The following is a 27,301-nucleotide window of genomic DNA, read 5'->3' on the forward strand; positions in this document are numbered from 1 at the left end:
ACGGTGAGGAGACACACTTGACTGGAATTGTCAGATTATTGTCAGACAGATGAGAATGTACCTTGGAAGCAACTATTTCCTGAAGAATTTGGGGTAGATTGCTGATGGGATAAAGGTTATTAAAGTTACTTGGATCAGTCCCAGGTTTCTTCAATATGAGAGTTATAAAAGCTGCTTTAAGAGAGGAGCGAACAATACCAGATATTAGGGAGGAATGAATAATTGTTGTTATGAAGGCAATATGGGAAGGGAGACATGTTTTAATCAGTATAGTGGGAATGGGGTCAGAATACAGGAAGAGAGTTTAGATTTCATGATAAGCTTTGTAATGACGTTAACAGCTGGGAACGTAAAGATTTAAAGTGAGGAAGAGAAGGGAACTGAGTAAACTGCTAAGGAAGTACTGGGGGTTGAACTGGCCATTTATTGATATTTTTTTATTTTAAAAGTGGAGAAGAACATAAAGGAATTATGGCTGAAACGATTCCTGGAATAATTTGAGTAATTCAATTACAACAAAATGATCGAGGAATTTACCTGCGTAGAGGAATCGTTTAATGTTGCTGGGTTTCTATTAATTATGACTACTGTCGATGCCTGGCTAACACATTTAATCTGTAAAAACACAGAGCTGTAGAGTGATAAGGGTGAAAAATAAAAACGTAATAAAGCTAACTGGGTAGTTGTCAATTTTAGCTCTGTAGTCATTGATGGATAAAACATCAAGTAGCTCTGTTGCCTAATGTGCTCCAATACAGCAGGTCTCATCATTTTATTTTGAACAATGCCAAAACTCAAAATCTTATCAAGACTTTTGTGAGGTTAATCAACCTTTTTGGATTAAGTTTTGTTCGTATGAAAAACAGAATCGAGTCAGCTTGAAGAGCTGACTGTGTGTTAGACAATTGCTTATCACATGTTACCAGTTACAACAGCCACTCCCTAAACTGCTCAGGGGTTTGGGCTGGTCCACAACTGTTTCATGGTCAGTTGTATATTCTGTTGGAACACCCTCAACAGAAAGGATGTCTGTTTGCTCTGCAGAACATAGATTAGTTGTTATTCAACTGAAATGTCCTGTTTATCTGTTTGTTACCTCCCATTGTCCATCCACTGTCTACCATTGGTTGTCTTAACATAGCCGACGCCTGTCGGTTTCTCAAATAAATACCTCCTGCTAAGAAGGACCCAGCAAGCATTTCGTCGAGAGCCAGAGAGCCGTGTTGCTCGGCAGGGCTCCGACGGTGCTTCACTTCTGCGCAGAAGGCCTTAAAAATAATTCCACAAGTCTCTGTGTCTTTCCTAAGTTATTAATTTATGTTGTGATGATTTAGGAACCCAACAACTTTAACTTAAAACTTAACTAGAATTTAAAATGTGCTTGACACAAATGAAAGTTCAATTGAAACACGTGGGAAAAACCACTACCATTTCAAGTGATGTGTGTTATCAGGTGAAATGGCCTTTTAAGATTAGAAATAAGAACATTTATTGCTAAGATCCTTTGTTTTTTGAGTGAAGGCAGTGAATTTGGTCGACTGGTGTAAGTTCAGGGTTTTTAAATGCACAGCCATGAACCTACTGTATTATATAATTTAGTCTTAGTAATGTCAATTAACATCTAACATCGTATGTATATTTATGGGCATGCCAAGTAATGGCATGACCATATTGCAATCGTCCAGAATGGCCCAAAGGGCAATGTTGCTAACAAGCTAAAGTCGCAAAAGTCCCACGTCACACCAGCGTGTGTACAGCATGACCCCGCTCGGATGTGGAAAAAAAAAATCCCCAAAAAATAAAACACGCCCGAAAAAATGAGGAAAAACATGAAAATGAAGGCGATATATTAGTATCTAGAAAAGGTTTCCCTTTTCTTATTATTATGGGCATGCCAAGTAGTGGCATGACCATATTGCAATCGTCCAGAATGGCCCAAATGGCAATGTTGCTAGCATTTTGCTAACAAGCTAAAGTCGCAAAAGTCCCACTGCGCACCAGCGGGTGTAGAGCATGACCCCGCTCTGATGTGGAAAAAAAAAATCCCCGAAAAATACAACACGGCCCGAAAAACCTGAAAAATGAAGGCGATATATTAGTATACAGAAAGGTTTCCCTTTTTTTATTATTATTATTCCGCACTTTTTTTCGTCCGTTAATACGGCCCGAACCGCAACGTGCACCCATGCATGGCATACATTGTTGGATGCGTCTCCATCGTGATTCGATGGGTATTACTTTTCTCAGTAATAGGGGTTACCGTGGCAACGCTAGTTGCCAAAAAGCAAAAAAAAAGGCGAAAATTCCCGCGCTTATTGCTCGGCCGAACTTTATCGTAGAGACATCGTCCAAACTTTGAAACACTCGGCCCGATAGTCTTTAAAGGACCATACAACTTCATCATGCTAGTTATTACGGTTTTTGCGATATTTAACTTTCAATTTAAAAAAAAAATCCCTTTTATTTTGGACGTTTGTTGCTAGGCAACGGTTTATCGTACAGACATCATTACAACATTGACAAACCCGGGACGCTTTGTACTGCAACATATTTTAGTCTCGTCAAGCTTGCTATTACGGTTTTTGAGGTATTCCACTTTTCTCATTTTGATGCTAACGGAATTTCGGACGCTTGTTGCGCGGCAACACGATATCGTAGAGACTTTAATTTAACGTTAAAAGACTCGGGTTGCTGTGGACTACAACATACTAAGGTCTCATTACGCTGTCGTTTACAGCTTTTGAGATATTGAAGCCTAATTGTCCCATTCTATCCTATGGAGCTTGTTACCATGGCAACAAAAACCTATGCATTTGAATGGGGGAGCATGTGAATAAAACATCTGTTAATGCTGCCCAGACCGGAACATGCACCCATGCATGGCATACATCGTTGGATGCGTCTTGATCTTGCCTCGATGGGCATTACTTTTCTCAGTCGAAAGTGTTACCGTGGCAACGCTAGATGCCAAAAAGCAAAAAAAAAGGCAAAAATTTGAACGTTTATTGCTCGGCCAGACTTTATCGTAGAGACATCATTCAAACTTTCAAACACTCGGCCCGATTGGCACTAACGGACCGTACAAGCTCATTATGCCAATTATTACACTTTTTGCGATAATGAGCTTTCATTTTTTTCTTTATTTCCGTTTGACTTTGGACGCTTGTTGCTAGGCAACAGGTTATCGTAGAGACATCGTACAAATGTCCCCTGACTCGGCACGCTGTGGACTTCAACATACTCAAATTTCATGAAGCTGGGATTTAAGGAAATTTTATGTCAAAATCCATGCCAAATGGCTCCATTCATTCGGATGGGGTTTTGTACCACGGTGAAACAAAAACCTATCCTTTAACATAGCCTGAACCGCAACGTGCACCCATGCACGGCATACATCGTTAGATGCGTCTCCATCTTGCCTCGATGGGCATTACTATTCTCAGTCAAAAGCGTTACCGTGGCAACGCTAGATGCCAAAAAGCGCGCCCCATTAATAACTATTGGGAGCACAGGAATGAATGAAATACAAGCGTAAAAACACCTCAAACTGACATAGAACCACCCTAAACACAACCACTGCAGCCCCAAACCAAAGCAGCGAGAGGGGACGAATGGGCGGTAGGGCATGCCCATATCAAAATTTCCAGAAATTTTCTAGTTATTATTCTTATTATTCCGCACTTTTTTTTGTCCGTTAATACGGCCCGAACCGCAACGTGCACCCATGCATGGCATACATCGTTGGATGCGTCTCCATCGTGATTCGATGGGTATTACTTTTCTCAGTAATAGGGGTTACCGTGGCAACGCTAGTTGCCAAAAAGCAAAAAAAAAGGCGAAAATTCCCGCGCTTATTGCTCGGCCGAACTTTATCGTAGCGACATCGTTCAAACTTTGAAACACTCGGCCCGATAGTCTTTAAAGGACCATAAAACTTCATCATGCTAGTTATTACGGTTTTTGCGATATTTAACTTTCAATTTAAAAAAAAAATCACTTTTATTTTGGACGCTTGTTGCTAGGCAACGGTTTATCGTACAGACATCATTACAACATTGACCAACCCAGGACGCTTTGTACTGCAACATATTTTAGTCTCGTCATGCTAGCTATTACGGTTTTTGAGATATTTCACTCTTCTCATTTTGATGCTAACGGAACTTCGGATGCTTGTTGCGCGGCAACGCAGTATCGTAGAGACTTGGTTCCAACGTTAAAAGACTCAGCTTGATGTGGACTACAACATACTGAGGTCTCATTACGCTGTTGTCCCATTCTATCCTATGGGGCTTGTTACCATGGCAACAAAAACCTATGCATTTGTATGGGGGACCATGTGAATAAACAATCTGTTAATGCTGCTCGGACCGCAATGTACACCCATGCATGGCATATATCGTTGGATGCGTCTCCATCGTGCCTCAATGGGCATTACTTTTCTCAGTCAAAAGTGTTACCGTGGCAACGCTAGATGCCAAAAAGCAAAAAAAAAGGCGAAAATTCAGACGCTTATTGCTCGGCCGGACTTTATCGTAGAGACATCGTTCAAACTTTCAAACACTCAGCCTGATTGGCACTAACAGACCCTAGAACCTCATTATGCCAACTTTTAAAGTTTTTGCGATATTGACCTTTCTTTTTTTTTTAAATTTCCGTTTGACTTTGGATGCTTGTTGCTAGGCAACAGATTATCGTAGAGACATGATACAAATGTTCCCCGACTCGGCAAGCTGTGATCTTCAACATATTCAAATTTCATGAAGCTGTGATTTAAGGAAGCTTTAATGTAAAATCCATGCCAAATGGCACCATTCATTCGGATGGGTTTTTTTTACCATGGTGGAAAAAAACCCTATCCGTTAACGTAGTCTGAACCGGAACGTGCACCCATGCACGGCATACACCGTTAGATGCTTCTCCATCGTGCCTCGATGGGCATTACTTTTCTCAGTCAAAAGCATTACAGTGGGGACGCTAGACGGCAAAAAGCGCGCCCCATTAATAGCTATTGGGAGCACAGGAATGAATGCAATACAACCGTAAACACCTGAAACTGACATAGAACCGCCCCGAACACAAACACTACAGCCCCAAACCAAAGCGGCGAGAGGGGACGAATGGGCAGTAGGGCATGCCCATATCAAAATTTCCAGAAATTTTCTAGTTATAATTGCTCTTTAACTAAACAAAAATATGTTTTATCCGATTAATCGATGGAATTTTCAGTAGAATAATCGATTACTAAGATATTCGATAGCTGCAGCCCTAAAAGGAATTACAACATGATGTTGAGTAGAGATGTTGTGGAAAGTACTGTGGCAAACAGGACCCTTAGGGGTTCTGTTAACAAGTCAAGAATAGTAAGCAGAGTTTGCAGTGGAGAGAGTGTTTTTATAATGGAGAATGTGGGAGTTATACAGATTCTTATGAATTGTAAATCCTGTCTTTTTGTATCATCTCTCCATTCGACAACCGTTAGCTTTCATTTGATTGTCTGGAGTAAATCAAGGTGTAGACTAAGTAAAGGTAACAGTTTTGGATTTGAGTGCAGCCAGGGTGTTGAGGAGATGTAATGACAAACCAGTTCATCAGAAGAAGAGAGAGGATTAACACAGGAGACAGTTATTACCAGCAGAGAACATTGACAAATTAAGGACCTTAATGTTAAGAAATGAGATGAAATTAGATGGCATGTGACAGAGAAAATGCGGACATTGTTAGATTAGCAGCAAAATAGATGAGTTTGTGGTCAGAGTTTGGTAGATCAGAAGTAGTTATATCATGGGGTGTGACACCAGAACAACAGATTAAGTCTAGCTCATGTAGCTCAGTAGGAAGGTTTAGATGATCCTAGAGGGAAAAATAATTCAGAGCAGAACAGAATTTCCTAGTACAGTAAGTGGATTATTGACATTGTCCATATGAATATTGAAAATAACCCAACAGGATTAAGTCTGGTGTTTGATGAGCAGAAATGTGGTAAAAATGTTGATAATTCACTAATAAAGTCCTCATAAAGTTTAAATTAACAATACATTGTGGCAATTATATAGGAGAAGATCCCACTAACTACTGCAATTGATTCAAATGATGTAGAAACTGGGGTAGAGACTAAAGAGACCTTCCACTTCTCACATTGGAACTCATTCACAGTAACTCAGAATATCATTCAGTTGTAACTTGTAAAACTGAACAATACTTTCACATTTTAAATCATTTGTCTTCCACAAATCCACAAATAAAAAGTGGAGGAGGTGAGCGTCGTACTACGTACTGTTCTCTGATTGGTTAATTGTTGCCGGCGATAGCGGAGACCTGAAATTAGTGTGAGGTTGTAACAACGTTGTCTTCCAACATTTGATTATAATTGGATTATGAAATAGATTTGAAAATTGGGTTTACTCTAAAAACCTAACGTTGGCTTGATGTCTGATTATAGTAAGGTAACATGGACTAGATGTTGGATGGTAGTTGTTGTTTCTGGATCAGCCTTTACATTTAGAACAGGTGACTTCACTAACCTACCATCTACCTGCAGAGGAGCTGGTTTAGTGATTGGTTGAAACAACTTCTGGACAGGATTTTTACTTTATGGCACCTGGATGATACACCCCTGTAATGTTGTCTGACATTGCAACCTGTAATCAACCAAGGACCGACGTTAATGTGTCAGCTGGGAATGGTCCAACAATCAATCAAGCGGAGCGATTTTGTCGCTTATCAAAGTCGCACTAAAACATTTTGACAGATTTTTGAGCTCAGTGTACCACATAAAATTGGTTAGAAGTCAGTAAGCACTTCAAGAATTCATACATAAGGCACCCCTGATTATAGGGCGCACTGCTGATTTTTTAGAAATATTAAGGATTTTAAGTGTGCCTTTTAAAAAATAGTACGTCAAATTCCCTTTTGGAAAAATGGCTTCATATTGTCAGTAAATAAGAGGATGACAGTCTGCCGTTGGTGGATTGTAACAAATTAATCTGCCACTAGAAGGGGGAAAGACTACACATATGAGGGGGAAAACTGGCTTGATGTCAGGCGAAGTAGCCAAAGAAGACAAGGCTGTTGTAGTAGCAATAGTTTTAAGAACATGTTACCATTTGCCTCTGTAAAGGGAAGCACTTGTGCTGGCAGCCTTGTCCACTTATGAGGATAATCTTTGTTTGACAATTTTATGGGATATGGGACAGGCCCAGTCGCCCTCTAGAGACCAGGGAAGCATATAAAGTCATCATTTCACAGCACACGGCCTAGCAACAAGTACAACCATGTCCTATTATTGTATTGATCCTTATTCTACTTTATAAAACAGGAAAGCAGATAGAGCAGGATATGCAACATTTGACTGATGTGCTCTGTGCAGCTTTCTTATTTCCCTAATTGTTGCCTTGAGCACAACAGTTGCTTTGTTTCACACTTTTTTATTTGATCATTATTTTCATAGCTTTATCCAGCAAAAGTCCTTAAACTGGTCTCAATTAATAATATTTTTTCATTGACCACATGTGCTCCAGAGCAAAGTGAAACCTGCATTTCATCCTACTGTAACCGGAGCCGAAATGTATTAATTTAGTGCAGATTAGGCAAAATATGACCTTTTGTGTGTGCTCTGCTCTGGCATCTTTGCCCTGGTCGTATTGTAATGCCCTCAGCTGTGTTAACTCAAAATCTATGTTCCACACTTTTCCTGTGTATGTTGTTATTATTAGTGAGTTGCAGCTCTGTCACTATTCTGCTAGAAACACTAGGATCTTTCACTGTTTCATTATCACAATCAACACGCCGTACATTAAATCTAGTGCTCACTCAGTTGAATATAATGTTTATAAACTGTAACTCGAATTGTGACATGACTTAAAATTATATTTTCATTCCTGTTGTCAAAATGAAAAGCACAGAGGAAAGGACCAGCTAAAAGCTCTTGGAAAGGTTTCTATTGGTTCAAATGTGATTAAAATGGACTCTAGCAGTCTCTAGCAGTATTTTACAATATTGACCAGGCAGACATCCACACCTGATACGCAGTCAAGCCATAGTTTTATTAAATCCACATAAAGCTTTTTTCGTGGGCTCACGTTGTTTTTGCTGGAGTGTTACTATAGAGCAGATCTGGAGGAACAGGAATAATGATTTTGTTGGTGTCCCCAGTAAGAGATCTTGTTTTTTTCCTCAAAGTTGCAATTTGGGATTTCTTTTTTCTTTTTTTACTACAAGTGGTGGGAGAATAAAAGTTTAGCAGTTTGTACAGACTTTGTTGAGTATCTCTTCTCACTTCAAGGCAATCTTTCTGAGCACATTCAGCCTCTGACAAAAACAAAATAAAGAAGTGCAAGAACCGCAAAATGCCTCCTCCTCAAAGCATCGTTTTTCTAAAACCTTGTGAAATATGTGAGACTATTTTGTAAGCTAGTTTTCAGGCTGACAACTTAATCAACATAGCTTGACTGTATCTACTGTATAACATCCCTGCTTTAAAAATAGAAAAAACAGACAAACACCTAGTTGTGTGAGGAAACACCCACGCCGTGTTGCAGGTGTCAGTCCAGCAGTCGCTCTGCAACATCTCCTCGTCTATCTCGAGGTAATGAAATGTCCTTTTTTTTCTGGACCAGCAGACAGACACTCCTTTGTAAAGCATAATCTCTTAGCAAAGCTGAGATAAAACGGGTTTAAATCTGTTAAACCCCGAGGTTTGATCCTTACTCTGTGGATATTGCGCATATGGCTCAACATCTGGGATAGGAGGTGAGCATCAGGAGGCCAGACATCATGTGACGGCCGAACCAACTTCCACATTACTGCTATGATAATTGATAATCTCCACTGGATGAGATAATCTCCAAAATCTGGAAATGTGTTTCACTGAAGAGGTTTTAAAGCCACAATTATGTTAGTTTATGTAGAAATGATATACAGTACAGTACAGGTCTGCACTTGGTGAATTTGTTTAGTTCAGAGATTCTTGTTCTTGTAAGAGAGACATGAGCAAGTTAGATCAGATGATACATTTAGGTCTTTTTTTTCCAGTTACAACACCATGGATGTCTTCTTTGATACCTTAATGATTATACTTTTATAATTGTTTACTCTTGGGGAGCAGCTGTCTGGGATTTAATCCATGTGGACACGTGTCTATATATTGTATGATGAACTCCCAGGTCTGTGGAAACTACTTTTTGCACCTGTTGAGAAAAGCAGACTTTGTGAGTAATTAACGGGGAGGGGAATTACTTCCCACACCTTCAGATTCATTGCCTTACTTTGAACACCAAGAAGCCTTTTAAAAAGTCCTTTGCATGTGATTACTGACTGTTCAGTTGAGAAATGAAGCATGTCACTGAGTTAGAGCAGTGCAGAAGTTGTGGTAATTACAAGGGTTTCACAAGTATTTCCAGACAAGTCCACCAGGACAAGAGCATGTACCAAATTTATAGATTTTTTTTTTTTAACATTTGTTACAAACATTGTTTTTCTTCTTAAATCACACTTAATTGTAGTTGTGAATAAATACATTTTTTTTTTAAATCACAATTTTAGAGTTTAAAAGGCTGCTCGGAACATTTAAAAAAAAGAAACGTTTTTAAAAAACAATGAAGACAGATTCCGCTATTTCAGAAAGCTGTCGTGAAGATTTGTAACATCCTCAGTTTAAATTACATCTAAGCCTTAATGCCTCTATTTCCCCTCATTTATGCGGCACCTCTGCTTTCTGAGATAAAACTTTCTGATTTACTCCCATTGCTGTTTGCTAATATGAAAACTCAAATGTCTTTCCACGTTTGCCATTGGTTTTGGGACACTGCGCATTGCGGCTCCTCAGCAGTTCTTCCATCACAGCTGTGACACACTCAAGTCCCACTCATCACGATGCTGCACAGAAAATTGCCATTTAATGCACAGATTGATTCAAATTACAGCTACGTACCAAATCACACACTTACTATTTTGAGGGCATAATTATGTTCATCCTCACAATTCTGATCGTGGGCAGTATGCTGCAAGTGCACTCAGGAAAGTCAGAAAATACACAAACAGAATCTGTCTTGAGGTCGAAGATGCCTCAATTTTGCATAAAAAAGGAGTGAGGTTAGACACATGACAAGGAAATTTGGGCTTGTTTTGTTTGGAAAGTTGAAAAAGTCACTTCTTAGCTGTAACTCGGATGAAGCAGCCAAATACTTTTTTTCATTTCAAGTAAAAAAAAACAAAGACAGTTTTAAAATGAAAAAGGCACTTGTACGCTGCACAGGAAAGAACACTGTGCATATGGTTGGATATGTTAAAATATATTCAGAGAAGTGGAACATAGCTGTGCTTTCAGCTTCATCATCACAGGAAACCAAACACTTCCAGCTTCCTGCTTCACATTAAAAGCCTCTAAGACCGTCTCTGTCAGCATCCAGCCCTGTCCGCTGTCTCTCCCTCCCCCGGGACCAGCGCACAGACTGCTCAGCAGCTTATTGGCTTCACGTATATGCAATTACATCTGAGAGGCCACATAGGGCCCAGACCGGCTCAGCATGGCTGCTGTGTGATTTCTGGCTTAAGCGAAAAAGCCGGGCCTTCTGCCATTCTGGAAGTTATTTTATGCCCACTTCTTGACTTGTTTATATTTGTTCTGACCCAGACTCTCATGCTGTCACCAACCAGTTCCCCTTGGTTCTTCCTCAGCCATCCCTCGCCGAGGATGCCCACCTGACCTCCCACAGGAAGTCATGTTTCCATCAGCGCTGCCTTCGAGCAGAGCAGACCATAACCAGATCCAGACTAACCTTTAGATTTAATACAAATTCTTAAAGTTTCTGTCGTGACCCGCTGGATCTCTGAGTTCTCCCTGTCGCCTACACTTTCTTACAGTTTCCAGACTTAAAGCAGAAAATAGACTTTATTTCATTTTAATTTATTTATAAGCTATTTAACTGCAGCAATGTAAGATTGATGCTGTTTCTGTGCTATAGGATTGAGAACTTGAGTCTGAAATTATTATCAAAATCCCATTAATGTAAGATTCTTATTGTAGGTGGCAAAATCAGCTGGCCCATTAGGGAATAGGCAAATCCCCATCAAATTGGGGGGGGGGAAATCACCTTCAATATAATTATCTTAAAAATAGCCATTACTATTAACTCTTAAAATAGAAAAGCCAAAAAGCAAAGACCAATTAATACCAAACAACCACAATCAATACCAATACCAAGCACTGCTTCTCCTGCTAAATGTTTTCAAAAAGTGATTACAAATTGAATAGAGAAGAAATAAAGGACTTGCTCAAGGTCCGTAAGGATAGTCAGGAGCACAATGCTAACATTACATGGATAGACATAGTGTCTGTTTAGCAAAAGGGGTGACAGCAAAGGGACAGGAGATGGCACTTGAGACTGAGAGAAAAAGGTCCTTAGCTGAGACAAACCTGGGTTTAAGGAGGTCCACAGACACATTCAACTAACCAGACAATAGCAATGACCTAAAAGAAGGGGAGCTCTCAGATTTGAGCCGATGATGAAGCAGCATTACATGTTAGTAGGGTGGAAACAGGAGCTGGCAGTGCAGCCACCTCTGTTAACGGACAGACTCCATCAGTTCAAAAATACTAGAAGCCATTCTGAAATATATCAAGACATTTCAAATCAAATGCCTTTATTGTCATTGGACAGATGTACAGTGACATTTTAAGGTATCTCCTACAGTGGAATTTGATATTACAGATTTCAGATGTGTGTATTCATTTGTAATATATTAAGAATCTGCATTAGGTGACATGGCATCTTATAAATTAAAGACAATAGTAAAAACTAGTGTTGTCAAGCGATTGACAAAATTAAAAGATTAATTATTTAAGATATTCAATGAATTAATCTAATTAATCTCTCTTTTAGTCTCACCTAAAAATTGCTGAGACATGCCCTCAACATGAGGTGTTTTCCTTTAAATTCATTACATTATTGTGGCAGATAAAAAGATTGATATATAAAAACAAAAAAGTGGCTTTATAAAGTCATTTATTTATTTTTTCAACAGACATGGACAGATGCAATCCTAGCCATTAACATCCACATAGCAAGAACATCCGCCAACCTCTCTGTCTCACCCTGCGTTCACACTGAAAGCGTCAAAAATCTCCTGATGCCAGCATCTTGCTGTTTGGAACGTTCACACTGAAAGCTTCATGTACTGTCGACGCCTGCAGTGGGTGGGGCTAAAGCTGCGCTGCAGAACTGGAGGGAACAGTGTATATAGTCTACACATCTTCAGTTTCCTATTTCACCATAGATCACAGTTTGGGACGCCTTCTTTATATTTTAACGTTATTTCCGCGTAGATAAGGGTGAGTTTGATGCTCCTTAACAAGTTTGGTCCGCGGATCAACATCAACCGCCAGCGAGCCCTTGCTCCCGGGGAACCATAAATCAGCCTTCGCTGATTTTATCCGCGTCACGGCAATGCAGAGCCGACGGCGTAGGGTACGTGGCGACGGCCACCGTACTGCGACCCTAGCCGTCGGCTATGCCGTCGATTTAGCGCAGAACCATAATTCAGAAGCTGCAGTCTGTCTGCGCTGATCACTGACACACCGGGTCGGAGCGGATTTGGTCATGATGTTTAAACTGTGTTTTGTGATTAATAAGCACGTTTTTTAATTATTTTTCGTTGGATCAATGTAGCAAATAAAATCGTTCAGACCATCCAGCTCCTCAACCATCAGTTCAGGTAAAAACGGCAGTCAAATCAGCAAAAATGTCAGTTTGCTGGATGAAATATATTAATTCCTGATAAAATAAGTTTGTTAGTGCACAGCTCTGCTCCTGTACACATGTGAATGAGTGTAAGTTTGTGTTACACGAAAGTACAATCTGCATTGAGGGTTCTTGCTTCGGGAATGCCGGTCTGTGATTGGACGCTGCCTCGGCGTCGCCGCTGCTCATTTGCATAAAGTTTCGATTTTTCAACTTCAAATTGAGGCGCTGCTCCCGCTGCCTCTCGACGCGCGTTTTCATAGATTTCATAGATTTCATAGTTTTCATAAATGAATGGCAGCCGGCTGCCTATGACGCCCGTGACGCTTTCAGTGTGAACGCAGGGTCAGACGTGCGCATGCGCGCGATGCTCTCCTCCAGTCTAGTTTGGGGAAGAGCGTTGCTGTGGCAGCATCGTTGCTGCTAACGTTAGCTGCTAACTCGCGGGTGCTTTGCGTTTATGTGGCTAAACTTGAGCTGCTTCGGTGGTGAGTCCTTTCACAAAGACACATATCACTCTACCTTTATCAATTCTGCCGTCGGCGTTTTAGAATTGTAAATTCCCCATTCACTGGACCGACAACTTTTACATGCTCATCCATTTTCTCTTCTCCCCTACTCCCCACATGTCCAGCTACAATGGGAGTCTACCAGCGTAGCTAACCACGCCCACACACAGTAACAGCCAATCAGTGTCCACTTCCAGGTGGGACTGACCGTTGTTTCCACCCACAACTCAAGCACAAGAAACTAGGGCTGCAACTAACGACTATTTTAATAGTCGACTAGTCACCGACTATTGAAACGATTAGTCGACTAATCGGATAATTAGTAATTTTTTCTTAAATTTAGTATGTCGCTTTATTTTTGTGGCAAATGATAATAAACACGAGAAAGATGGGTACTTCAATGAAAAATACAGGACTGTCTCAGAAAATTAGAATATTGTGATAAAGTCCTTTATTTTCTGTAATGCAAAAATGTCATACATTCTGGATTCATTACAAATCAACTGAAATATTGCAAGCCTTTTATTATTTTAATATTGCTGATCATGGCTTACAGCTTAAGAAAACTCAAATATCCTATCTCAAAAAATTTGAATATTCTGGGAATCTTAAGCTGTAAGCCATAATCAGCAATATTAAAATAATAAAAGGCTTGCAATATTTCAGTTGATTTGTAATGAATCCAGAATGTATGACATTTTTGTTTTTTTAATTGCATTACAGAAAATAAAGAACTTTGTCACAATATTCTAATTTTCTGAGACAGTCCTGTAGATATTTTATTCAACTTTGCCCCTGTTCATACAAAAAATTAATAAAATGTCCTATTTAAAACCAAGGACAGGCACATTGATCAGTCAGACATAAATCCATAAATAAATAAACCTCTGTCCATTATTTTTCATTTTTTAAGAACAGCCAAATGTGTTATATAAAAAATAAAATAAAACGTCTCATATTTTTTCTGTATTAAGTGGGTGAAATCGGTTCTGGATGGCAGGACGTGCTCTGGGTTGAACTGGTGTATCATTTGTTGAAACTCGTCACCCAGACCCGACGTGCTTTCTCTTCAAATGCTCGTGCATTACCAACGTGCTCCCGTGATAAGCAAGGTCGGCTTTGCAAACCTCGCAAGTCATCTTTTTATTTACCGTATCGAGGCTAAAAGGCTCCAAAACTTTAGAAGTTTTGCTACATGCAGCTGCTACAGGACGAGACGCCTTCATTTCTGTTTACCCGCTACCGCTCGGCAGAGTAGCTATCGCGCATGCGCGACTCTCTGCAGAGATTGTATTGAAGTGAGATGTCTCACTCCGTTGGAAAAACACGTCTGGCGACAATTGTCGACAATGGAATTCCTCGTCGACAATTTTGATTGTCAATTTTTGTCGACACCGTCGACGAATCGTTGCAGCCGTACAAGAAACCCACCGCAAAAACACATGCTGCGTCCGAAATCGCATACTTCCACCCTAATGAGTATGCAAAATGAGTAAGATTTTTTAGTGCGTCTGAAACATTAGTACGTACTCAATAGTATGCTCTATCCATACTCATTCCGGAGAATTTTTTTTAGTGTGGATTGATGAACACTAGCCGAGCAGAAACTTCCCACAATGCAATGCAGCGGTATTTGGTGTGATACGTATATGTCATAAGTATAATATTAAGTATAATAATATACAGTATATTATATATATACAATATAATAGTATAATAATATTATTATATAATATTAATATTATAATATTCGTACATAATAATATTATATAATGTCATCTTGTTTGGGCCAGGATAAACGGGAAATAGCGCAAGTATGGGTAACTGCAGGCAGGGAGGGGGGGCGTGGTGCAGGGAAGGGGGCGTGGTGCGAGGGGAGTGGGGGCGTGGTGAGAACTGCAGTGGGTGTGCTGCGATCCAAGCCAATCAGTGGGTTTACAATGACATCTCAATTTTGTATTATATTTATCTAATTTATTATAACTATTTCCATTAGATAATTGCGGATTCATCCAAGTATGTGTTTATCTATAATATATAGGCTACTGCTAAATGCCTAAATTGTAAATTGTGTATATATATATATATATATATATATATATATATATATATATATATATATATATATATATGTTTAATTCAGAGCGATTTAGGCCTACTAAGCAAGAACAAAAAATACATCAGATATGCTAAGTAGTATAACAGTGTCAAATATTAATTATACGTAAGGGTTAGTGTATCACGAAGATCTGTAATGATACTAAGCATATAGTAAATAGTGCTGTGCCTATATAAAAGATAAAAGTTTACGTGAACTGTGTGTGTGTGTGTGTGTGTGTGTGTGTGTGTGTGTGTGTGTGTGTGTGTGTGTGTGTGTGTGTGTGTGTATTTGCCTACCATCACATATTCATGCATTATTAATAGTTCCATGCATTTTTAGTGGTGGTGTATATACATGGTTATTAAAAATTAGCTTATAAGAGGTGACCTTAAAGTAAAGTGTTACCCTTCTTTCTTTCTTTCTTTCTTTCTTTCTTTCTTTCTTTCTTTCTTTCTTTCTTTCTTTCTTTCTTTCTTTCTTTCTTTCTTTCTTTCTTCAACCAGAGTTTATACATTTGCGATATACTGGACATTCACTCGAGAGCAAACCCCTTTGTCCCACCTGGTTTCTCAGGGTGCTCTATCAATAAAGTCTCTTCAATAGTTTGTCCCATAGTAATTCAAAAAGAATGGTTTTGTGTTCCTCCATGGACTGAGAAGATACATTTCTTATTCCTAATTGGATGGATAATAAATAGGTTGTTTGGTCATATAAGGATAGCCAAAACTTGCCAGACATGATGTCTTCACTCTGCATGCCAACAATATCACTTCCACTTCCATGTGTGTTATGACAGCAGTTGAGCCGAACAAGTCCATTCTAATTATCCATAATCGGGAAATATATGTTCCCCGCGTTTGAATTTCATTGGGCGGCTTGGTTTGCGGTACGCCCAGTGCTTAGTTCGCAGCACGCCCCCCTGTGATGTCACTCGCTACTCCCTGCCTGCAGTTACTCATGACTCAAATAGCGGAACGGTGCTGCTACTGCTGCTGTGACACGTCACTTCCTCCCAACGGCAGGAAGTGACGTGTGCGCTCTTAATAGGACGTCCGAATTAATGCACACTACTGAAATTTACTCAAAAGTGTGCCGAACTTAAGTATACTTTTTAGTATATACTTTTTAGTATGGCATTTCGGACGAACCGATAGAGTTCACAACTCCCAAACAGAAAAAGTAAAGTTAGAGATTAAAAAATAGATTAAATGATTAAAAAACCTAACGCTCTAAATATGTCTGTAATTAATTAATCACAACTAACGCGCTAATTTGACACCCCTAGTAAAAACTATGCTATTCGACTTCTTTTGTAAGCAAATGTAAATAGACAATGGAGGGGGGGGGGGGGGGGGGGGGGCACCATGTAAACTACAGTTTAAGGGCACCACATTGGATAGGTGGGTGTGGAAAAACTGAAATGCAGCTCCCATAAATTGCAAAAGAAACTGAATAGGAAGAAAAAGGATCAATGGAAACCTTCAGGATCAAGATGTTTTGAGAGAAATGAGCAGAAATTATTGCAGTAATATTTTCAAACCATAGTGTGAGAAACCTACATAATAAACTTAGAATTAATCGTCCCGTTGGTTAATGTGGCAAAACCTCAGATATAATAATCTATTACATACATGTAACCAAGGGAAGTTGACATAGAAAAGCACAGAAGCGTAAAGTAGTAAAATAGTAAAACAAATTAAAGCTGCAAGCAGCAATGAACGGGCCCTCGCACTCACGGCCACCGCCCCCCATAAGTATCAGAAATGACACCACCCACGACTTCCTATGTCAATCCATTGAAAAGTTATAGCAGAAAAAAGGGACAACCAATCAGAAGAAGGGGCGGGGCTAATTCAAGCCAATGAAGGTCAAGGACTCCATACAGAATCTGATGACACCACCCACGACTCTCTATGTCAAACCATTCCAAAGTTATAGCAGAAAATCGGGACAACCAATCAGAATAAGGGGCGGGGCTAATTAAGGCCAACGAAGCTTAAGGACTCATTACAGAGTCCCATGACACCACCCACGACTTCCTATGTCAAACCATTCAAAAGTTATAGCAGAAAAAAGGGACAACCAATCAGAAGAAGGGGCGGGGCTAATTTAAGCCAATGAAGGTAAAGGGCTCCATAAAGAATCTGATGACATCACCCACGACTCTCTATGTCAAACCATTCCAAAGTTATAGCAGAAAATCGGGACAACCAATCAGAATAAGGGGCGGGGCTAATTAAGGCCAACGAAGCTTGAGGACTCATTACAGAGTCCCATGACACCACCCACGACTTCCTATGTCAAACAATTAAAAGGTTATAGCAGAAAAAAGGGACAACCAATCAGAAGAAGGGGCGGGGCTAATTAAGGCCAACGAAGCTTGAGGACTCATTACAGAGTCCCATGACACCACCCACGACTTCCTATGTCAAACAATCAAAATGTTATAGCAGAAAAAAGGGACAACCAATGACAAGAAGGGGCGGGGCTAATTAAGGCCAACGAAGCTTAAGGACTCATTACAGAGTCCCATGACACCACTCACAACTCTCTATGTCAAACCATTCAAAAGTTATGGCAGAGAAAAGTATTCTAGGGGGCGCTGTTGAGCCGTTAGGCCACGCCCATTAATGCAAACCATGAAATATCAAATGTATCGCCAAGTCTGGCTTGCATGCAAAATTTGGTGACTTTTGGAGAACTATCAAATATGGACCAATCACATGAAGGGGGGGCGCGCCTTTTGGCGTCTAGCGTCGCCACGGTAACACTTTTGAAAGAGAAAAGTAATGCGTGGTGTCGCAGGATGTAGACGCACATTTTGATGTATAACACACCTGGGGGCACGTTACGGTTCGGGCTGAATTAACTGCCCAAGGAATGGCATAAATTTCGCCAAAATGACACAATGTATTCAAAATGGCCGACATCCAGTTCGGTTTCGGCCATGGCTCCAAGAGACTTTTCTTTAAGTTGTGCCATGATACAGGTGTGTAGCGATTTTCGTGCATGTACGTCAAACCGTATTGTGGGGCTTGAGGCACAAAGTTTTCTAGGGGGCGCTGTTGAGCCATTTTGCCACGCCCATTAATGCAAACCATGAAATATCAAATTTATCTCCAGGCCTGGCTTGCATGCCAAATTTGGTGCCTTTTGGGGAACTATCAAATATGGACCAATCAGATGAAGGGGGGGTGCGCTTGTTGGCGTCTAGCGTCGCCACGGTAACACTTTTGAAAGAGAAAAGTAATGCGTGTAGTCGCAGGATGGAGACGCACATTTTGATGTATAACACATCTGGGTTCACGATACGGTTCGGGCTGAATTAACTCTCGAAGGAATGGCATATATTGCTCCAAAATTACGCAATTAATTCAGAATGTTCAAAATGGCCGACTTCCTGTTCGGTTTCGGCCATGGCGCTAAGAGACTTTTCTTTTAGTTGCGACATGATACAGGTGTGTACCGATTTTCGTTCATGTACGTCAAACCGTATTATGGGGCTTGAGGCACAAAGTTTTTTTCTGTCGAACCAATCAGATGAAGGGTGGGCGCGCTTTTTGGCGTCTAGCGTCGCCACGGTAACGCTTTTGAAAGAGAAAAGTAATGCGTGTTGTCGCAGGATGGAGACGCACATTTTGATGTATAACACACTTGGGGGCACGTTACGGTTCGGGCTGAATTAACTTTCGAAGGAATGGCATAAATTTCGCCAAAATGACACGACTAATTCAAAATGGCCGACATCCTGTTCGGTTTAGGGCATGACCCCAAGAGACTTTTGTTTAAGTTGTCCCATGATACAGGTGTGTACCGATTTTCGTGCATGTACGTCAAACCGTATCGTGGGGCTTGAGGCACAAAGTTTTCAAGGGGGCGCTGTTGAGCCATTTTGCCACGCCCATTAATGCAAACCTTTAAATATCAAATTTTTCGCCAGGCCTGACTAGGGTGCAAAATTTGGTGACTTTTTGGGCATGTTAAGGGGGGCAAAAAGGCCTTCACTTTGTCAGGAAAATAATAATAATAATAATTAAAGCTGCAAGCAGCGATGAACGGGCCCTCGCACTCACGGCCACCCCCCCCCCCATAAGCATATCAGACATGACACCACCCACGACTTCCTATGTCAAACCATTCAAAAGTTATAGCAGAAAAAAGGGACAACCAATCAGAAGAAGGGGCGGGGCTAATTCAGGCCAATGAAGGTCAAGGACTCCATACAGAATCTGATGACACCACCCACGACTCTCTATGTCAAACCCTTCCAAAATTATAGCAGAAAATCGAGACAACCAATCAGAAGAAGGGGCGGGGCAAATTAAGGCCAACGAAGCTTAAGAACTCATTACAGAGTCCCATGACACCACCCACGACTTCCTATGTCAAACCATTCCAATGTTATAGCAGAAAATCGGGACAACCAATCAGAAGAAGGGGCGGGGCTAATTAAGGCCATCGAAGCTTAAGGACTCATTACAGAGTCCCATGACACCACCCACAACTTCCTATGTCAAACCATTCAAAAGTTATGGCAGATAAAAGTATTCTAGGGGGCGCTGTTGACGCCCATTAATGCAAACCATGAAATATCAAATTTATTGCCAAGCCTGGCTTGCATGCAAAATTTGGTGACTTTTGGAGAACTATCAAATATGGACCAATCACATGAAGGGGGGGCCCGCCTTTTGGCGTCTAGCGTCGCCACGGTAACACATTTGAAAGAGAAAAGTAATGCGTGTTGTCACAGGACGGAGACGCACATTTTGATGTATAACACACCTGGGTGCACATTACGGTTCGGGCTGAATTAACTGCCGAAGGAATGGCATAAATTTCGCCAAAATGACACAATTTATTTAAAATGGCCGACATCCTGTTCGGTTTCGGCCATGGCTCCAAGAGACTTTTCTTTAAGTTGTGCCATGATACAGGTGTGTAGCGATTTTCGTGCATGTACGTCAAACCGTATTGTGGGGCTTGAGGCACAAAGTTTTCTGGGGGGCGCTGTTGAGCTATTTTGCCACGCCCATTAATGCAAACCATGAAATATCAAATTTATCGCCAGGCCTGGCTTGCATGCCAAATTTGGTGCCTTTTGGGGAACTATCAAATATGGACCAATCAGATGAAGGGGGGGTGCGCTTGTTGGCGTCTAGCGTCGCCACAGTAACACTTTTGAAAGAGAAAAGTAATGCGTGTAGTCGCAGGACGGAGACGCACATTTTGATGTATAACACACCTGGGTGCACATTACGGTTCGGGCTGAATTAACTGCCGAAGGAATGGCATAAATTTCGCCAAAATGACACAATTTATTCAAAATGGCCGACTTCCTGTTCGGTTTCGGGCATGACGCCAAGAGACTTTTCTTTAAGTTGTCCCATGATACAGGTGTGTACCGATTTTCGTGCATGTACGTCAAACCGTATCGTGGGGCTTGAGGCACAAAGTTTTCAAGGGGGCGCTGTTGAGCCATTTTACCACGCCCATTAATGCAAACCATTAAATATCAAATTTTTCGCCAGGCCTGACTTGGGTGCAAAATTTGGTGACTTTTTGGGCATGTTAAGGGGGGCAAAAAGGCCATCACTTTGTCAGAAGAAAAAAAAAAATAATAATAATAAAAATTCCTGCAAATACAATAGGGCCTTCGCACTGCAAGTGCTCGGGCCCTAATTAAAGCTGCAAGCAGCAATGAACGGGCCCTCGCACTCACGGCCACTGCCCCCCATAAGTATCAGAAATGACACCACCCACGACTTCCTATGTCAAACCATTCAAAAGTTATAGCAGAAAAAAGGGACAACCAATCAGAAGAAGGGGCGGGGCTAATTAAGGCCAACGAAGCTTAAGGACTCATTACAGAGTCCCATGACACCACCCACGACTTCCTATGTCAAACCATTCAAAAGTTATAGCAGAAAAAAGGGACAACCAATCAGAAGAAGGGGCGGGGCTAATTTAAGCCAATGAAGGTCAAGGGCTCCATAAAGAATCTGATGACACCACCCACGACTCTCTATGTCAAACCATTCCAAAGTTATAGCAGAAAATCGGGACAACCAATCAGAAGAAGGGGCGGGGCTAATTAAGGCCAACGAAGCTTAAGGACTCATTACAGAATCCCATGACACCACCCACAACTTCCTATGTCAAACCATTCAAAAGTTATAGCAGAAAAAAGGGACAACCAATCAGAAGAAGGGGCGGGGCTAATTAAGGCCAACGAAGCTTAAGGACTCATTACAGAGTCCCATGACACCACCCACAACTCTCTATGTCAAACCATTCAAAAGTTATGGCAGAGAAAAGTATTATAGGGGGCGCTGTTGAGCCGTTAGGCCACGCCCATTAATGCAAACCATGAAATATCAAATGTATCGCCAGGTCTGGCTTACATGCAAAATTTGGTGACTTTTGGAGAACTATCAAATATGGACCAATCACATGAAGGGGGGGTGCGCTTGTTGGCGTCTAGCGTCGCCACGGTAACACTTTTGAAAGAGAAAAGTAATGCGTGTAGTCGCAGGATGGAGACGCACATTTTGATGTATAACACATCTGGGTTCACGATACGGTTCGGGCTGAATTAACTCTCGAAGGAATGGCATATATTGCTCCAAAATTACGCAATTAATTCAGAATGTTCAAAATGGCCGACTTCCTGTTCGGTTTCGGCCATGGCGCCAAGAGACTTTTCTTTTAGTTGCGACATGATACAGGTGTGTACCGATTTTCGTTCATGTACGTCAAACCGTATTCTGGGGCTTGAGGCGCAAAGTTTTTTCTGTCGAACCAATCAGATGAAGGGTGGGCGCGCTTTTTGGCGTCTAGCGTCGCCACGGTAACGCTTTTGAAAGAGAAAAGTAATGCGTGTTGTCGCAGGATGGAGACGCACATTTTGATGTATAACACACTTGGGGACACGTTACGGTTCGGGCTGAATTAACTTTCGAAGGAATGGCATAAATTTCGCCAAAATGACATGACTAATTCAAAATGGCCGACATCCTGTTCGGTTTCGGGCATGACCCCAAGAGACTTTTGTTTAAGTTGTCCCATGATACAGGTGTGTACCGATTTTCGTGCATGTACGTCAAACCGTATCGTGGGGCTTGAGGCACAAAGTTTTCAAGGGGGCGCTGTTGAGCCATTTTGCCACGCCCATTAATGCAAACCTTTAAATATCAAATTTTTCGCCAGGCCTGACTAGGGTGCAAAATTTGGTGACTTTTTGGGCATGTTAAGGGGGGCAAAAAGGCCTTCACTTTGTCAGGAAAATAATAATAATAATAATAATAATTAAAGCTGCAAGCAGCGATGAACGGGCCCTCGCACTCACGTCCACCGCCCCCCATAAGCATATCAGAAATGACACCACCCACGACTCTCTATGTCAAACCATTCAAAAGTTATAGCAGAAAAAAGGAACCACCAATCAGAAGAAGGGGCAGGGCTAATTCAGGCCAATGAAGGTCAGGGACTCCATACAGAGTCTGATGACACCACCCACGACTCTCTATGTCAAAGCATTCAAAAGTTATGGCAGAAAATCGGGACAACCAATCAGAAGAAGGGGCGGGGCTAATTCAGGCCAATGAAGGTCAAGGACTCAATACCGAGTCCCATGACACCACCCACGACTCTTTATGTCAAACCATTCAAAAGTTATGGCAGAGAAAAGTATTCTAGGGGGCGCTGTTGAGCCGTTAGGCAACGCCCATTAATGCAAACCATGAAATATCAAATGTATCACCAGGCCTGGCTTGAATGCAAAATCTGGTGACTTTGGTGACAAAAATTGCTCACAAAAAATTCAGAATTCAGCCAGGCTCGAACTCTCAACCTCAGGAATCAAAGACCGCAATGATCTGGCTGAGCTACATGTCAGCTTAGATACTGCTGTGACTTACTAGGTTATGAGAGACCAAAATAGCGATAAAATATCTGGAACCATTTTTTCCTAATTTTTAAAATATTTGTAAGGTATAAATATTAGTAAAACACTATATTTTATATTATTACTTTTTCTGTAACCATTCTACCGAGGTTCTAACCGGGCTGAGCACGGGACTATTTCTGACGTAACCACATTACAACAGCTGATTGGTCGGGGGGCGGGGCCGTCATCACCCTACTCGCCACTGATTGGTCGGGGGGCGGGGCCAGCAGACGTTTGAATCAGGAAGCGGGACTCTCTATGTCAAACCATTCCAAAGTTATAGCAGAAAATCGGGACAACCAATCAGAAGAAGGGGCGGGGCTAATTAAGGCCAACGAAGCTTAAGAACTCATTACAGAGTCCCATGACACCACCCACGACTTCCTATGTCAAACCATTAAAAAGTTATAGCAGAAAAAAGGGACAACCAATCAGAAGAAGAGGCGGGGCTAATTCTGGCCAACGAAGCTTAAGAAGTCAGTACAATGTCCCATGACACCACCCACGACTTCCTATGTCAAACCATTCAAAAGTTATGGCAGATAAAAGTATTCTAGGGGGCGCTGTTGAGCCGTTAGGCCACGCCCATTAATGCAAACCATGAAATATCAAATTTATCGCCAAGTCTGGCTTGCATGCAAAATTTGGTGACTTTTGGAGAACTATCAAATATGGACCAATCACATGAAGGGGGGGCGCGCCTTTTGGCGTCTAGCGTCGCCACGGTAACACTTTTGAAAGAGAAAAGTAATGCGTGGTGTCGCAGGATGTAGACGCACATTTAGATGTATAACACACCTGGGTGCACGTTACGGTTCGGGCTGAATTAACTGCCAAAGGAATGCCATAAATTTCGCCAAAATGACACAATTTATTCAAAATGGCCGACATCCTGTTCGGTTTCGGCCATGGCTCCAAGAGACTTTTCTTTAAGTTGTGCCATGATACAGGTGTGTAGCGATTTTCGTGCATGTACGTCAAACCGTATTGTGGGGCTTGAGGCACAAAGTTTTCCGGGGGGCGCTGTTGAGCCATTTTGCCACGCCCATTAATGCAAACCATGAAATATCAAATTTATCGCCAGGCCTGGCTTGCATGCCAAATTTGGTGCCTTTTGGGGAACTATCAAATATGGACCAATCAGATGAAGGGGGGGTGCGCTTGTTGGCGTCTAGCGTCGCCACGGTAACACTTTGGAAAGAGAAAAGTAATGCGTGTAGTCGCAGGATGGAGACGCACATTTTGATGTATAACACATGTATATTCTAGGGGGCGCTGTTGAGCCGTTAGGCCACGCCCATTAATGCAAACCATGAAATATCAAATTTATCGCCAAGTCTGGCTTGCATGCAAAATTTGGTGACTTTTGGAGAACTATCAAATATGGACCAATCACATGAAGGGGGGGCGCGCCTTTTGGCGTCTAGCGTCGCCACGGTAACACTTTTGAAAGAGAAAAGTAATGCGTGGTGTCGCAGGATGTAGACGCACATTTAGATGTATAACACACCTGGGTGCACGTTACGGTTCGGGCTGAATTAACTGCCAAAGGAATGCCATAAATTTCGCCAAAATGACACAATTTATTCAAAATGGCCGACATCCTGTTCGGTTTCGGCCATGGCTCCAAGAGACTTTTCTTTAAGTTGTGCCATGATACAGGTGTGTAGCGATTTTCGTGCATGTACGTCAAACCGTATTGTGGGGCTTGAGGCACAAAGTTTTCCGGGGGGCGCTGTTGAGCCATTTTGCCACGCCCATTAATGCAAACCATGAAATATCAAATTTATCGCCAGGCCTGGCTTGCATGCCAAATTTGGTGCCTTTTGGGGAACTATCAAATATGGACCAATCAGATGAAGGGGGGGTGCGCTTGTTGGCGTCTAGCGTCGCCACGGTAACACTTTGGAAAGAGAAAAGTAATGCGTGTAGTCGCAGGATGGAGACGCACATTTTGATGTATAACACATGTATATTCTAGGGGGCGCTGTTGAGCCGTTAGGCCACGCCCATTAATGCAAACCATGAAATATCAAATTTATCGCCAAGTCTGGCTTGCATGCAAAATTTGGTGACTTTTGGAGAACTATCAAATATGGACCAATCACATGAAGGGGGGGCGCGCCTTTTGGCGTCTAGCGTCGCCACGGTAACACTTTTGAAAGAGAAAAGTAATGCGTGGTGTCGCAGGATGTAGACGCACATTTAGATGTATAACACACCTGGGTGCACGTTACGGTTCGGGCTGAATTAACTGCCAAAGGAATGCCATAAATTTCGCCAAAATGACACAATTTATTCAAAATGGCCGACATCCTGTTCGGTTTCGGCCATGGCTCCAAGAGACTTTTCTTTAAGTTGTGCCATGATACAGGTGTGTAGCGATTTTCGTGCATGTACGTCAAACCGTATTGTGGGGCTTGAGGCACAAAGTTTTCCGGGGGGCGCTGTTGAGCCATTTTGCCACGCCCATTAATGCAAACCATGAAATATCAAATTTATCGCCAGGCCTGGCTTGCATGCCAAATTTGGTGCCTTTTGGGGAACTATCAAATATGGACCAATCAGATGAAGGGGGGGTGCGCTTGTTGGCGTCTAGCGTCGCCACGGTAACACTTTGGAAAGAGAAAAGTAATGCGTGTAGTCGCAGGATGGAGACGCACATTTTGATGTATAACACATCTGGGTTCACGATACGGTTCGGGCTGAATTAACTCTCGAAGGAATGGCATATATTGCTCCAAAATTACGCGATTAATGCAGAATGTTCAAAATGGCCGACTTCCTGTTCGGTTTCGGCCATGGCGCCAAGAGACTTTTCTTTTAGTTGCGACATGATACAGGTGTGTACCGATTTTCGTTCATGTACGTCAAAGCGTATTATGGGGCTTGAGGCGCAAAGTTTTTTCTGTCTGAACCAATCAGATGAAGGGTGGGCACGCTTTTTGGCGTCTAGCGTCGCCACGGTAACGCTTTCGAAAGAGAAAAGTAATGCGTGGGGTCGGATGATGGAGACGCACATTTTGATGTATAACACACTTGGGGGAACGTTACGGTTCGGGCTGAATTAACTTTCGAAGGAATGGCATAAATTTCGCCAAAATGACACGACTAATTCAAAATGGCCGACATCCTGTTCGGTTTCGGGCATGACCCCAAGAGACTTTTGTTTAAGTTGTCCCATGATACAGGTGTGTACCGATTTTCGTCCATGTACGTCTAACAGTATCGTGGGGCTTGAGGCACAAAGTTTTCAAGGGGGCGCTGTTGAGCCATTTTGCCACGCCCATTAATGCAAACCTTTAAATATCAAATTTTTCGCCAGGCCTGACTAGGGTGCAAAATTTGGTGACTTTTTGGGCATGTTAAGGGGGGCAAAAAGGCCTTCACTTTGTCAGGAAAATAATAATAATAATTAAAGCTGCAAGCAGCAATGAACGGGCCCTCGCACTCACGTCAACCGCCCCCCATAAGCATATCAGAAATGACACCACCCACGACTTCCTATGTCAAACCCTTCAAAAGTTATAGCAGAAAAAAGGGACGACCTGTCAGAAGAAGGGGCGGGGCTAATTCAGGGCAAAGAAGATCAAGGACTCATTACAGAGTCCCATGACACCACCCACGACTCTCTATGTCAAAACATTCAAAAGTTATAGCAGAAAATAGGGACAACCAATCAGAAAAAGGGACTGGGCTAATTGTCACCAATTATGGTCAAGGACTCAATGCCGAGTCCCATGACACCACCCACGACTCTCTATGTCAAACCTTTCAAAAGTTATGGCAGAAAAAAGTATTCTAGGGGGCGCTGTTGAGCTGTGAGGACACGCCCATTAATGCAAACCATGAAAAAAAAAATCAGATCACTCAAATGAACGACGATCATACAGTACAGCTGTATCTCATGGTCCAGAATGTATGATATTATATTAATCTATTATACCATATTATATTACATGTTGTTATTTCATATTAGCGTACCCAGTAATATAGCATATTGTATTAT

Source organism: Cololabis saira, chromosome 4, assembly GCF_033807715.1.
Source record: "Cololabis saira isolate AMF1-May2022 chromosome 4, fColSai1.1, whole genome shotgun sequence".
NCBI lineage: Eukaryota > Metazoa > Chordata > Actinopteri > Beloniformes > Belonidae > Cololabis > Cololabis saira.